Source organism: Sciurus vulgaris, assembly GCF_902686455.1.
Source record: "Sciurus vulgaris genome assembly, chromosome: 4".
Classification (NCBI taxonomy): Eukaryota; Metazoa; Chordata; class Mammalia; order Rodentia; family Sciuridae; genus Sciurus; species Sciurus vulgaris.
The window spans coordinates 102,709,346-102,725,347 of NC_136464.1; the positions used below are offsets into that span (position 1 = coordinate 102,709,346).

The 16,002-nt window shown below is 41.0% G+C and overlaps 1 pseudogene across 1 annotated transcript; it reads left to right on the forward strand.

The window, feature by feature from the left end:
• Positions 1-12,976: 12,976 nt before the first annotated feature.
• On the forward strand, positions 12,977-14,145 carry LOC306658959 (malignant T-cell-amplified sequence 1-like; annotated as a pseudogene). The gene has a single exon. The product of its transcript is annotated as a malignant T-cell-amplified sequence 1-like (transcript).
• Positions 14,146-16,002: the final 1,857 nt, after the last annotated feature.

A 16,002-nucleotide genomic window follows, 5' to 3' on the forward strand; every position in this document is an offset into this window, starting at 1 on the left:
CCAATTTCTGCTGCTGACTCAAGAAGTAGCTGTGCCTACTTGGACCATAGCTGCAGTGGGCTCTGAGAGGCTGGATGGATGATCATGAGAAAACAATTCCCTAGGTGGAGCTGGGTGTGCAGGGTGCTCTGTTGCTCTTTGCTCTTTTCTCAAAGCAAAGTCATTGAAGTGAATTTACACCTTTATGTCCTTCAACCTGTGATGAATAGGAGGTCTTGCAAAATACTGAAATGCACTGAAGCCACATTTTCTATTGTCCTGCTGAAAAACACTTGGCTTCTTTTTAATGGCTCCAATCTCGTTAGCATCCATACCCTCCGTGGGCACAACTTCTTTGGTCACAACTTTTAAAGTTTTAAAAATCTTTCTGTCCTTCTCCTTGCTCCTGATTCTCACTGTAAATGTGACCAATAGCAGTGAGCAGCACCCATGATACTTCATGAATGTTGTTCTGCCTTGAAATCCCTCTGCCAGATTAATTACCTTTACCTTTAAACTCAGTCTTACACAAAGTCTCAGGGCTAAAAAAATGGACACAAGTTCTTTGTCAAAAGGTAACACAGGGGTTTTCAAGATGGTGGACTAGAGGGTGGCTGCATTTCATGTTGCTTCAGGACTCAAGATTCAAAAGAGGAGATATTGAGAGACTTGGGATCAACTCACAGCCGCCAGGTGAGTCTCTCCCGTTAGGGAGGCGTCCTGGATGGGGCGGTAGTCCCGGAACGCAGGGAACTTTGTGAAGTAGAGCTGCCCAATGAGACACCCCTCCCCCCGCTGGAGCAGTGAACTCGGACAACTGGGAGCGTCGTAGAGGAGGCCGCTCAGCACAGTGCTGGGACTCAGAGCAACCACTGGGGCTCCAGGCAGTGGCCCAGAGGAGGGGCTGCAAGGAGAGCTGTTTGGACTCAGAGTGACCACTCCTGAATGCCGGGGCCTGCCTGGAGGAGGAGGAGGAGGAGGAGAGTGGCCGCTTGGATTCTGAGTGACTATACCAGAGCTACAGGTGGTTGCTAGAGGAAGAGCTGCGTGGCGAGCTGTCTGGACTCAAAGCGACCATTCCTGAACACCGGGGCCTGCCCAGAGGAGGAGGAGGAGGAGGAGGAGCGCGGCGGGTCACTTGGACTTGCAGTGACTGCGTTGGAGCTCCAGGCGGCTGCTCAGAGGAGGAGGTGAGTGGTGAGTTATTTGGACTCAAAGCGACTGCTCCTGAACACCGGGGGGCTACCTGGAGGAGGAGCACGGTGGGTCGCTTGGTCTTGAGTGGCCAAACCAGAGCTCCGGGCTGCTGCCCGGAGGAGGCGTGCAGTAGGTCACGTGGACTACGAGCGACTCAGAGCAACTCAGAGTGACCGCTCCTGAATACCCGGGGGGCTACCCGGAGGAGGAGGAGGAGGAACGGTGCGGGTCACTTGGACACGGAGTTACTTCCCAGGGCTACGGGCAGTTGGTGGGAGGAGGAGGCATGCAGTGAGTTGCTTGGACTCCTAGTGACGGCACTGGAACACCAGGCGGCTGTCTGGAGGAAGAGGCGTGTGGAGGGTCACTGGGACTCACAGTGATTGTATGGGGCCCCAGGTGGCTGCTCAGAGAAGGGGCGGCATAGCCAGGCGATTAGTTGCAGAGCAGGGTCCCAGGACCTAGGAGGCTTCTTGGTGGAAGAGCCGCACAGAGATAAGCTGAGGGGTGGAGCGAAGGTTCCAGGACTGCGGGCAGATTCTCTGAGGAGAGGCAGCCTAAGGAGGCTCGTCTGCGAAGGGTGAGGCTCCCAGGCCCAGGAGGTAGGTCGGGCCGCTGGGAACATTGCAGAGGAAGGCAGCCAAGCCCAGGCGGTAGCTGTAGATTGAGGGGAACCTCTAGGAGGGGAACTGACCAGCGAGAGCTCCCCACCAGGTGAGTCTTCCCTGCCGGGTGAGGTTTCCCCACAAGGATGGTAAAACCGGAGACACAGGCCCAAACAGGTCTTGCCTCAGCCCGCAGCCTAGGTCCCCTTTGGATGACCATCGGTCAACAAGTGGAGGCACCTCTGCCCACTAGCAGGGAATATACCCCACCTTAAGGCTACCACCCCTAGAGAGGCAGCTTCCTTGTGGAGCACCACGCTATCAACTTCCTCCAAGACTTCAGCCTACTGAAGGCTAAGAGGGGATATACTAGAAATCTTCAGGGACATTATAAGTCAATAGAGGAAACCTGCAATATCTCAGCGGTCAACTGATACCTGAACAATATGAGAAAACAAGGGAAGAAAATGCCCCAAACAAATCTAGATGTTACATCAATAAAACCCAATGACAGCATGGCAGAAGAAATGACAGAAAAGGAGTTCAGAATGTACATAATTAAAATGATCAGGGAAGCAAACGATGACATGAAAGAGCAAATGAAGGCACTGAATGATGAGATGAAAGAGCAAATGCAGGCATTGAATTATCGCACCAATAGATGGCTAAAAGAGCAAATACAGGAAGCAAAAGATCATTTCAATAAAGAGTTAGAGATACTGAAAAACAAACAAACAGAAATTCTTGAAATGAAGGAAACAATAAACCAAATTAAGAACTCCATAGAAAGCATGTTCTATCCTATTGGATAGAATGCATGTTCTATCCTATTGTCTTCCAGACAATAGGAAGACAGAACCTCAGACAGAAAATTTCTCAAATCTGAAGAATGAAATAGAAAACCAAGTTCAAGAGGCTTATAGGACTCCAAATACACAAAATTACAACAGATCCACACCAAGGCACATTATTATGAAAATACCTAACATACAAAATAAAGACAGAATTTTAAAGGCTGTGAGAGAAAAGAACCAAATTACATTCAGGGGGAAACCAATACGGATATCAGCAGATTTTTCAATCCACACCCTAAAACCTAGAAGGGCCTGAACAACATTTTTCAAACTATGAAAGAAAATGGATGCCAACCAAGAATCTTATACCCAGCAAAACTTACCTTCAAATTTGACAGTGAAATAAAATCCTTCCATGATAAACAAAAGCTAAAAGAATTTACAAAAAGAAAGTCAGCATTACAGAACATTCTCAGCAAAATATTCCATGAGGAAGAGATGAAAAACAAAGAAGCAAATCAGCAAAGGGAGGAATTATCCTAAGGGAATTGTCAAATAAAGGAGGAACCAAGTCATGTCAAATAAATAAATAAATACATACATACATACATACATAAATAAAATTTAAAAAATGAACCAAATGAACGGGAAACCAAATCATATCTCAATAACAACCCTGAATGTTAATGGCCTGAATTCATCAATCAAAAGACATAGACTGGCAGATTGGATTAAAAAGAAAGATCCAACAATATGTTGCCTGCAAGAGACTCACCTCATAGAAAAAGATACTCATAGACTAAAGGTGAAAGGATGGGGAAAAATATACCATGCACATGGACTCAGCAAAAAAGCTGGAGTATCCATCCTCATTACAGATAATGTGGACTTCAAGCCAAAGTTAGAAGGGATACAGAAGTTTCATACTGCTTAAGGGAAGCATAAATCAGCAAGATATAACAATCTTAAACATCTATGCCCTAAACAGTGGCTCCTCCATGTATGTCAAACAAATCCTTCTCAATTTCAGAAACCAAATAGATCATAACACAATAATACTAGGTGATTTTAACACACCTCTCTCACCACTGGACAGATCTTCCAGACAAAAATTGAACAAAGAAACTATAGATCTCAATAACACAATCAATAATTTAGACTTAACGGACATTTATAGAATATACCATCCAACTAAGAGCGAATACACTTTCTTCTCAGCAGCACATGGATTGTTCTCTAAAATAGACCATACATTATGCCACAAAGCTAATGTTAGCAAATATAAGAAGATAGAGACACTACCTTGTATTCTATCAGATCATAATGGATTGAAGTTAGAAATAAATGAAAGAGTAAAAAATAGAAATTACTCCAACACCTGGAGATTAAACAATATGCTATTATATGATGAATGAATAACAGAAGATATTAGGAAGGAAATTAAAAAATTCTTAGAGGTAAATGAGAACAAAGAAACATCATATCAAAATCTCTGGGACACTATGAAAGCAGTACTTAGAGGGAAATTTATTTCATGGAGCGCATTTAATAAAAGAAGTAAAACTCAACAAATAAACGACCTAACACAACAGCTCAAAGCCCTAGAAAAAGAAGTACAGACCAGCACCAAAAGTAGTAGAAGATAGGAAATAGTTAAACTCAGAGCTGAAATCAACAAAATTGAAACAAAAGAAACAATACAAAAAATTGACAAAATAAATAGTTGGTTCTTTGAAAAAATAAACAAAATTGATAAACCTTTAGCCACACTAACAAAGAGAAGACGAGAGAAAACCCAAATCACAAAAATTCGGAATGAACAAGGAAATATCACAACAGACACGACTGAAATACAAAACATAATTAGAAGCTATTTTGAAAATCTATACTCCAACAAAATAGAAAATTTTGAAGACATCAACAGGTTTCTAGAGACATATGAATTGCCTAAACTGAACGAGGAGGACATATACAATTTAAATAGACCAATTTCAAGTAATGACATAGAAGAGGTCATCAAAAGCCTACCAACAAAGAAAAGTCCTGGACCAGATGGGTTCTCAGCCGAGTTCTACGAAACCTTTAAAGAAGAGCTCACTCCAATACTTCTCAAAGTATTCCATAAAATAGAAGAGGAAGGAACCTTCCCAAACTCATTCTACGAACTCAATATCACACTGATACCTAAACCAGACAGAGACACATCGAGGAAAGAAAATTGCAGACCAATATCCTTAATGAACATCAACACGAAAATTCTCAACAAAATTTTAGCAAATCGCACACAAAAACATATTAAAAAGACAGTGCACCATGATCAAGTGGGTTTCATCCCAGGGATGCAAGGTTGGTTCAACATCAGGAAATCAATAAATGTCATTCACCATATCAATAGACTTAAAGTCAAGAATCACATGATTATTTCAATAGATGCAGAAAAAGCATTTGATAAAATACAGCACCCCTTCATGCTCAAAACACTAGAAAAAATAGGGATAGTGGGAACATTCCTTAACATTGTAAAGGCCATTTATGCTAATATCATTCTAAATGGTGAAAAACTGAAAGCATTCCCTGTAAAAACTGGAACAAGGCAGGGATGCCCTCTTTCACCACTTCTATTCAATGTCATTCTTGAGACTCTAGCCAGAGCAATTAGACAGACCAAAGAAATTAAACGGATACGAATTGGAAAAGAAGAACTCAAACTATCCCTGTTCGCTGATGACATGATTATATATTTAGAGGAACCTGGAAATTCCACCAGAAAACTCTTAGAACTCATAAGTGAATTCAGTAAAGTAGCAGGTTACAAGATCAATGCCCATAAATCCAATGCATTTTTATACATAAGTGAGGAATCTTCAGAAAGAGAAATTAGGAAAACTACCCCATTCACAAAAGCCTCGAAAAAAATAAAATACTTGGGAATCAATCGAACAAAAGAGGTGAAAGACCTCTACAATGAGAACTATACAACACTAAAGAAAGAAATTAAAGAACACCTTAGAAGATGGAAAGATCTTCCATGTTCTTGGATAGGAAGAATTAATATTGTCAAAATGGCCATACTACCTAAAGTGCTATACAAATTCAATGCAATTCCAATTAAAATCCCAGTGGTGTACCTTACAGAAATAGAGCAAGCAATTATGAAATTCATCTGGAAGAATAAGAAACCCAGAATAGCTAAAGCAATCCTTAGCAGGAAGAGTGAAACAGGGGGTATTGCAATACCAGATCTTCAACTCTACTACAAAGCAATAGTAACAAAAACGGCATGGTATTGGTACCAAAATAGACAGGTAGATCAATGGTACAGAATAGAGGACACAGACAGAAACCCAAATAAATACAATTTTCTCTTACTAGAAAATGGGCCAAAAATATGCAATGGAGAAAAGATAGCCTCTTCAACAAATGGTGCTGGGAGAATTGGAAATCCATATGCAACAGAATGAAACTAAACCCATATCTCTCACCATGCACGAAACTAAACTCAAAATGGATTAAGGACCTTGGAATCAGATCAGAGACCCTACAAATTATAGAAGATAAAGTAGGTCCAGATCTTCAATATGTCGGCTTAGGACCAGACTTCCTCAACAGGACTCCCATAGCACAAGAAATAAAAGCAAGAATCAATAACTGGGATAGATTCAAACTAAAAAGCTTACTCTCAGCAAAGGAAACTATCAGCAATGCGAAGAAAGAGCCTACAGAGTGGGAGAAAATCTTTGCCAATCATACTTCAGATAGAGCACTAATCTCCAGAATGTATAAAGAACTCAAAAAACTCTACACCAAGAATGCAAATAATCCAATTGACAAATGGGCTAAAGAAATGAATAGACACTTCACAGAAGAAGATCTACAAGCAATCAACAAACATATGGAAAATGTTCAACATCTCTAGTAATAAGAGAAATGCACATCAAAACCACCCTAATATTCCATCTCACCCCAATTATAATGGCGATTATCAGGAATACTAGCAACAACAGGTGTTGGTGAGGATGTGGGGGAAAAGGTACACTCATACATTGCTGGTGGGGCTGCAAATTAGTGGAGCCGCTCTGGAAAGCAGTGTGGAGATTCCTTAGAAAACTTGGAATGGAACCACCATTTGACCCAGCTATCCCACTCCTTGGCCAATACCCAAAGGACTTAAAATCAGCATACTACAGAGATACAGCCACATCAATGTTCATAGCTGCTCAATTCACAATAGGCAGATTGTGGAACCAACCTAGATGTCCTTCAATTGATGAATGGATAAAGAAACTGTGGTATATATATATACAATGGAATATTACTCAGCCATGAAGAATGATAAAATTATGGCATTTGCAGGTAAATGGATGAAATTGGAGAATATCATGCTAAGTGAGATAAGCCAATGTCAAAAAACCAAAGGTCAAATGATATCGCTAATAAGTGGATGAGGACACATAATGGGGGGAGGGAGGGGTTAGTGTTAGGGTTAGAGTTAGGGTTAGGGAGGGGGGCAAGAATGGAGGAAGGAAGGACTGTATAGAGGGAAAAGAGGGGTGGGAGGGGTGGGGGGAAGGGAAAAAATAACAGAATGAATCAAACAACATTACCCTATGTAAATTTATGATTACACAAATGGTATGCCTTTATGCCATGTACAAACAGAGAAACAACATGTATCCCATTTGTTTACAATAAAAAAAAGGTAACACAAATGGCCTCAACTCCAATTCTCAATAGAATCCTCATTTCCATCTGAAACCTCATGAACGTGGCCTTTACTGCCTACATTCCTATTAGCATAGGAGTAGTCTTCTTCTCCAATCAGAATTGCCCAGTAAGTTCTACAAACAGCATTCTCAGTGTTTTCCAGTCTGTTGTGCCCAACTTCCAAATATCTCCCTCAAACTAATTCCAAAAGCTTGTGAACCACATTGTCAAATGTATTCACAGCAACAACTTGTTGGTACCAATTTTCTAAGTAAGTCAGATTTCCATTGCTGTGACAAAATACCTGAGACAATCAACTTAAAGAAAGGTTTATTTTGGCTCACAGTTTCAGTTTATGGTTGCTTGGTCCCATCACTTTGGGCCTATGGAAAGGACACCTATCAGAGGGGAGAGCTGTCATTATGGTGACTGGGAAGCAAAAAAGAGAGAAAGGGAATGGGGTCCCAATGTCCCCTTCAAAAGCACATTCCCAATAACCTAACTTCCTTCCACTAGGCCCAACCTCTAAAAGTTTCCACAACATCCCAATAGTTCCTCAGGTTGGTGGCCAGGATAGTTGCAAAACATGAGAGTTTGAGGGATGCTCCTGACCCAAAGTATTAGAGTTTCCAAAAAAACAGAGCAAGTAATAACCAATGGAATAATAAAACAAAATTATTAAGCAATGGAATAATGAAAATGTCAATGAAAGAAAGCAAGAGAGAAAAGTGAGCACAAAGTAAATGAAATAATCAAAATATGTAGGATCATGGTTGATCAAAACAAAGCAATATTTTATATACAATATGAATAAATTAATAATCCAATTGAAAGATAATATGAGTCACAAATCATATACCATATACAAAAGTCATACCTAACATTTAAGAATATGGTAAAAGAATAGAAACTATATCACATAATATTAACCAAAGAAAACTAGTATAGCTATTATAAATCATGAAAAATAGATTGTAAGGTAAAATATAACTAATGATAAAGAGACTCTCCTCATAATAATAAAAAATTATCTTACCAAGAAGATATAATTATCCTAAGTTTGTAGCTAACAATATGACCTTGGAATCCATAAGCAAATTTTTAAGCAAAATACAAAGATAGACAGATAAATTCACAACTATGGCAAGCAATGTTTTTTAACACAACTTTTAGCAGTAGGTAGAGAATAAGCAGACAAAAGATAAATAAAATGTACATTGTACATCATAACTAAAAATATTATTTCCAAATACATATAATATGCTTACAATATTGACTATGCATGTATAGAGCCATAAAGCTTCTATAAATTTCAAAGGACTGAAATGATACAGAATATCTATTCTGACCACAATGCAATACTCACTTCTAATTCACCTATTAGGATATATTTTGAACTGCATGATAATGAAGATACTATGTGTTAAAACTTCTGAGATGCAATTAAAGCAGTACTTAGGAGAAAATTTATAATCTTAAATTTATATTTTGAAAAAAAAGACTGAAAATTAAGTTACTGAACCACATTCACCTGAGAATAAGAAAGAAGAGCAAGAAAAACAAAGTTGAAGAAAATAGATATTAAATTAATAAAAATAAAACAGAATTAGTTTAAAAACCATAAAAAGAGGTATTTTAACAACTGACTATATCACAGGGTCATACAAAAGGTACTTTATTTGTATATATATGCATATACACACATCTACATATTAGCATATATGTAGTTTCATACACACATATACACATATATAGGGAGAATTCAGTCTAATGCAGGTATTCAGGAAATGTTAATTACCTTCTTACTTTTATATAATACTAACGGAATTAATACAAATACCATTCATTAGAGATTTACTGTGCCCCATCTGATGTGCTAGGTACTTACATGCGTTTTTCTATTAAACTATCATTAGCCTCTTCCTGGAAAAAAAAAGTAAAATAAAAACAAATGTAAGAAGAGAGGACCAAAGCAAAGAATTCTAACAAGATTGATACATTTCTGATCAAATTACTCAAGAAAAAAAGAGAGAAGATATTAAAACAACGACAACAACAGTGTAGGTTTACACTAAGGTGATTCGCATGAGCTCAACACAGTGTGAGGGGACGATTCTGACAAATCTTACAAAACACAGGGCTTATGAAAAAAATGGGGCAGGGCAGGTAACTCAAAGCCTAGGCACTGACCACCAACAAAATGAGTGAAAGATCAGCAGGGAGGGAGCTGCTGTGCATGGCCCAGGCCCCTCCATGAGGCTGGAGGCCATAAGTGCGTATCCAGTGTGCAGAGGCCCGTGGTGGCAGCGCCAGCCTCAGGGTACAGAGGCTGCAGTGGAGTGCTGGAGGAGGCAAGCCCTGCCACAGCCAGGAGGGGCCCCTCTGACAGGTGCGATCCTGGAGGTCAGGTGCTTATTTTCATTTTCTTAAATGGAGCTGAACATCTCCTTCTTAGTGAACTGAGGGTTCTTTCCTTCCAGCTCCCACTCTCTGGATCCCCTGGTGTTATGGTCTAAGTGTTTGTGGCAAGGATGCGGGAGAAAATGTACACTCATCCACGGCTGGTGGGGCTGCAAATTAGTGCAGCCACCCTGGAAAGCAGTGTGGAGATGCCTCAGAAAACTTGGAATGGAACCACATTTGACCCAGTTATCCCACTCCTTGGTTTATAGCCAAAGGACTTAAAATCAGTATAAAACAGGGATGCAGCCACATCGATGTTTATAGCAACTCAATTCACAATAGCTAAACTGTGGAATCAAACTAGATGCCCCTCAACAGATGAATGGATAAAGAAAATGTGGTACTTATACACAATTGAATATTACTCGGCCTTAAAGAAGAATAAAATTATGGCATTTGCAGGTAAATGAATGGAGCGGGAGAATGTTATGCTAAGTGAAATAAGCCAAACCCCCCAAAACCAAACACCAAATGTTTTCTCTGATAAGTGGATGCTGATCCATAATGAGGCAGTGAGGTGGGAGAGGGGAGAATGAAGAAACTTTGGATTGTGCAGAGGGGAATGAGGGGAAGGAAGGGGACGTGGGGAGGGCAAGGATGGTGGAATGAGATGGACATTATTATCCTATATACATTTATGATTACACTACCAGTGTGACTCTGCACCATGTACAGTCAGAGGAATGAAAATTTTTACTCCATTTGTGTACAATGTGACAAAATGCATTCTGCTGTCATGTATAACTAATTAGAACAAGTTAAAAAAGAAAAAAAAATTTAATGATAAAAAAAAAGAAGTTGATGTGTTGAAATCCTAAACTTCAGGATGATGGTGTTGAAGGTGGAGACTTTGGGATGAGATTAAGTCACAAGGGAAGAGCCCTCCAGGAATGGGATAAGTGCCCTTACAAAGAAGGCCAGAGAGAGCCTCACGCCGCCTTCTGAGAAAACACAAGATAGTGCTACCCATGAACCAGAAAGTGGGCACTCACCAGACACTGAATCTACAGGCACCTTGATCTTGGACTTTCCATTTTATTTTGAACAATGTGGAGGGCGGAACCGGGGCCCAGGGTTACGCCATGTGCATCCAAAGATGGCGACTGGCAGAGAGCAAACGGCGATCTGATTATGCCTGGAGAAAGGCAGAACGCTTTTACAATTGGCTGTATTATAATCAGTTCAGCTGCCTACCATGTGGACAGATATACTTTACATGTATGCTCCAGTGAGTGATCGCTTGACCTTCAACAGGATTGGATGGATATACCTGGTTACAATTGCTTATGCATGAGACTGCTTATATATTGAGGGTGTTATTTGAATAAAGGGGAAGCTGCTTGATGAACCTTTGAAGTACGCGTCTTCTGTCCCACTGGTCGGCCGTAAGCATGAAAAGCGGCGGTTTTAGGTAAGCGAAAAGGGAAAGAAGTCGCGGTTTTCCTCCGTAACCGGAGCCGCTTGAAGCAGCCCGGCCGGCAAGCAGTGGTCCTCGGTAGAACAATACATTTCTGTTCTTTATAAGCCACGCAGTGTATGATATTTTTGCATTAGCTGACCCAATGGACATCCTGCCTTGGTCTTCCATGAACCTACTGCATCCACATTATGTTGCTACATTCACCTAGTTTCTAAGCGTGTGTGACTTAATTTGTATTATGAAAACACATGTAACAGAAGAGAGGGCTCAGAGAATGGAGATGAGGACATTCCAGTGCTCTGCAGATCTTATAGAAGCAGACGGCGAAAATTTCTTCCTGCACACTTGGTCTGCTTACTAGGGAAGCTCTCACAGGCTCCTTGGCTTCCAGGCTGAGCTTGGACACAAGAATCATGCGCTACTATCCCAGGTCCATTCTAATGTTGATCCAGAGGCCCAGGCTCCTCACAAACAGCAAACCACCATCAACAGTTCTGAATGTAACTGGGGCCTAGGCCTAAATCCTACAGGACATTCCCCAAGAATATCATCACCAGCTTCATCTCCCTCTCCCTGTTCTGGCTGCCTCTGCTTCTCAGGCACTTCCAACTGTGCATTCTCCTGTGGGGTAAATGGAAGTTAAATCCCTCAACGAATTTAGGCTTTCACAAGCCAGGGCCAGGTCCTACTTTCTTGTGGTTGGCAATCTTCTTAGAATGTGGAAAAATAAGAAAAAATGATATCTGGTTCATTTTTCTTCTGTTCTGTAACCAAGATGGGTATAAAGTACAATGGAGTATGGCAGGAGATGTGTTTCTGTGGTTCTGGGATGGTCAAGAAGCTTCCCACAGAATTAGTGCTCTATTTGCCAAGATGCTACAGAAGAGGAGATGGAATTTTTTAAAGGCATCTGAAGCTAGAGAAGAAGGAAAAGATAAAAGAAGCAGAAACCATAGGAAACTGGGTATTCTTAGGCATTTTGGCAGGGCCTGGTATCCATTAGTCACTACAAGAAATGTTAATCAGTAAGGGACAACCAAAATAATTTTGGGAAGCACTGAGAAATGTTTGCACTTTATCCTGAAAGCTAGCATTTTCTTTCCCAAAGATCCTGATCTAATAACTGAGCAGTGCACAGATAGGGTCCTGAAACAATGGACTTCATTGTTCAATGACAAAGTGAAAAGGTGCCTGAGCTAATCCAGCCTTCTTCCCGAACAGGACTCCCTTTTGAAGTGTCCCTGATGGATGCTCAACAGTTCCTGCTCAGGCACTTCCAGTGATGGATGGGGAGGCACATTGCTTGTCAGAATCCCTTTCCCACTGTCAGAAGCTCAGATTATTAGCAAGATATTCCTTATACTGAGCAAATCCAGACAGTCTATATGCCTTAGGTCACTGATAGGAATCATAAATACATCTGACCACTCTTTCCACAATGGTAGCTCTTCAGACTTCTGTAGAAGGCCAGCCTGACTTCCTTTCTCCAGGCTCTGTGTGATTCTTTTCAGCATGCTCATTCACTATGGGTAACGATCTGCCATCCCTGGCTCCCTCTCCTGAAGGAGGTCTGTTTTCTTCAACTCTATATTAGTTAGGATTCCCTAGAGAAACAAAATGAATAGGATGTCTGTGATTTTATATTTATCTCTCTATAAAATATGTAAATAGAATAAACAAACAGATCTAGATATGTATATTTACACATACATGAAATATATACATATATACATACATATATATATACATACATATATATATATATAGTGTGTGTGTGTGTGTGTGTGTGTGTGTGTACACAATGATCATCTTGGGAATGAGATTTGTTTTAAGGAACCGACTCACCATTGATGTGTTAATGAAGAGAGGGCTAGTCCAAAATCTTTAGGATTGGCTGGCAGGTGGAAAACCAGGAGAGCTGACCATGCTGATAAAGCCCCAAGTCAGTATTCTTTAGATATCCCTCTTGCTCTGCAGGTGAAGCTAGAGTAAGTCTTTTAGTCTGTGTTCCATTCAGGCCTGCAACTGATTGGATTACTCCACATTCAATCTGCTTTATTCAAAGTCCACTGACTTAAAAGACAATTTAAAACACCATAAAAACATCCAAAATAATGTCTGACCACCTATCTGGGTGCCATGGTCCAGCCAAATTGACACATAAAATTAACCATCACAATGTCTGTCTTAAGATTGTGGACCTTCTGGAGGACAACAGCTCTGACTCTCGGTGCTGGCCTTCCTCGTGTAAGGGAATCTGCAGGAGCCTTTCTAATTCAACTTCTTTCCCATTCCAGGCCCTTCCTTCTTGTCACCCCCTTCACCTTGGATCGTGTTCAAAAATCTGATGAAAAAGACAATGTGTCCAACTGCATCCAGTTGAAAACATCAGTTATTAAGGGTATTAAGAGCCAGTTGATAGAGCAATTTTCAGGAATTGAACCATGGCTTAATTAAATCATGCCTAAGAAAGATCCTGTCAAATAGTCTGATGCCATGAACATATAGAATTATTGTTTTTTAGACAAAGACACGGGCCTTATTATCCAACTCTAAGTTTACTTCACAAATATCCTTTACTCTGCCACACCAGCAGGTTGATAAAGGAGACATTAAATTTGTACTCAGTGGAGCAAATACCATGTGTCTAGGCTTAACTTCTCCTGAGCTAAGCTCTACCTGGCTGCAATAGGCTGCAGTAGATACCATTGTTGCAATACTGGCAGAAGGAAAACAGCGTGCTGCAGAAGGAAAACAGCGTGCTCCATGTGTTGGAGTCATGAAGATGTCTGCAGAAGATATTGAGAAAGTCAGCAAAAGAATAGGCATTGAAAATATCCATTATTTAAATGATGGGTTGTGGCATATAAAAACAAGCCTCAGAAGGAATGCACTTAGGCTAAATATGGATATTGTGCTGTATCTGTGTTTGTGTCTGTGTGTGACAGAATGGAGACAATGCCTCTGTGGTTATGCTGAATAAATGCTACAGATGCTAAAAAAAAAAAAAAAAAAGAATGTGATGCATAGTACTGAGCACAACAAACTAGGTGCACAAGTGTGAGGCTCCGTGATAGTGAGGAGTGTGTAAAATGTCACAAGTTTCACATACCTCTGGGGCCACCCCTGCTGCCTCCATGGTGGGCTAGTTCCCATTCATATGCTCCTCAGGGGCTGCTGAACACAGATCATGTTATCAGCTATTCCATCCCTCCCCTTCCCATTATCTTGACTAGGTTTCTTGAAAGATCAATCTATATTCACTGCTTCTATTTCCTCATCTTTCATTTTTTACTTCCTTTTCCTCTGGCTTCCTTCTCCACTTGACATTTCTTCCATTCCCAAATTCACTGGGAGCTGTTGACTCAGCATCCTCCCTGACTCTCAGTGCAGAGAGTCCACAGTGCAGAACCATCCCTGCCCTTGGCCAGTGTCATCCACTCCGTTCCAGCCTGTGCAGGTCAACAGGTTGCATCAATGGCATCAGGCACTGTTGGGTGCTAGGGACAGAGGTCACACAGACCTGGCTTCTCCATCACTTCTCTTAACACTGTCTCTCTGCAGACTCTTCCCTTTCATGTTTAGAAGGAAAATCACAGAGATATGTACTCTGCAGAGGTACTCCTTAAACAGACAGTATCCACTCACTCAATACGGAGTTTCTACGATGTGCAAGATACACTGTAAGGGACCCACCTGCCAACAGTTAGCATGTGGCCTGTAAAAGGGACCTTAGGGAATGACAATTCTGCAGGGCCTTTGAACAGGTTCACAAATCAGTACAACACAAAATAGCAGACAATGTGAGAGCTTCTAAGAAGATTAAATCATAGGCCATGAATCAAAGGAGGGAAACCTTCCTGTGACCTCAAGTAAGTAATGGTGAACTTTGAAGGAAGAGCAAGAGTTGAGTCTGTGGTGTAGGAGGGACAGTGCACTGTGGAGTAGGCAGAAGCAGCAGCATGAAACAGAACACCTGAAGGAAATATGTTCACTGTCCACAGGGCCCAGACTGTAGTCAGCCTTTGGTCTCATGCTAATCATTGGCAGGTATTTTCAAGTGTTCTATAGGGACTCAGTGCAGGATTTTGTGATGTGCTTTAGAAGTGTTCTCTGGTAGCTACTCGGCTACGTAGAAGGAAGGAGGGACTGAGCTAGTTCAGGTGGCAGGTGATTCCAGAATCAGAGGGAGGCCTGGAGAAAGGAGAGGAGGGAAGCTGGATGCAGTGGCCTGCACCTATCACCCTAGCAACTTGAGAGGCTAAGGCAGGTGGATCTCTTGAGCCTGGGAGTCCAAGACCAGCCTGGGCAACACAGTGAAAACCATCTCAACAAAACAAAACAAACAAACATAAACAACAGCAACAAACCAGGAAGAGGAGCGAATTGGCAAGGGTGAACAGGGCATCTTTTATTTTGTAGGGGAAAATGAATGTAAAATAATCTTTCTGGTCTTGAGTCTCCTTCATTCTTCCAGGCAATAATCACATTTTTTTTTTTTTTTTAAATTAGACCTTATGTTTTAAAGCAGTTTTAGGTTCACAACAAAATTGAGACAAAAGTACAGAGGTTTCCCATATTTGCCCTGTCTCCACATATGCACAGCCCCCCCTCCCAATGTCCCCAAGAGTGGTGTGTTGGCTAAAAGCTACAATCGTGTGTTGACGTATCGTTATTATCCATAGTCCATAGTGTACATTAGTTTACACTCTTGGTGTTGTATAGGTTATGGGTTTGGCCAAATGTAGAATATTCATTTTTAAACTTTGGAATCCTTCGTTATTTCATCTTGCAAGCGTAGACTTTCTGACTTCCAAATGGAGCAGGCAAATCCCTCAAC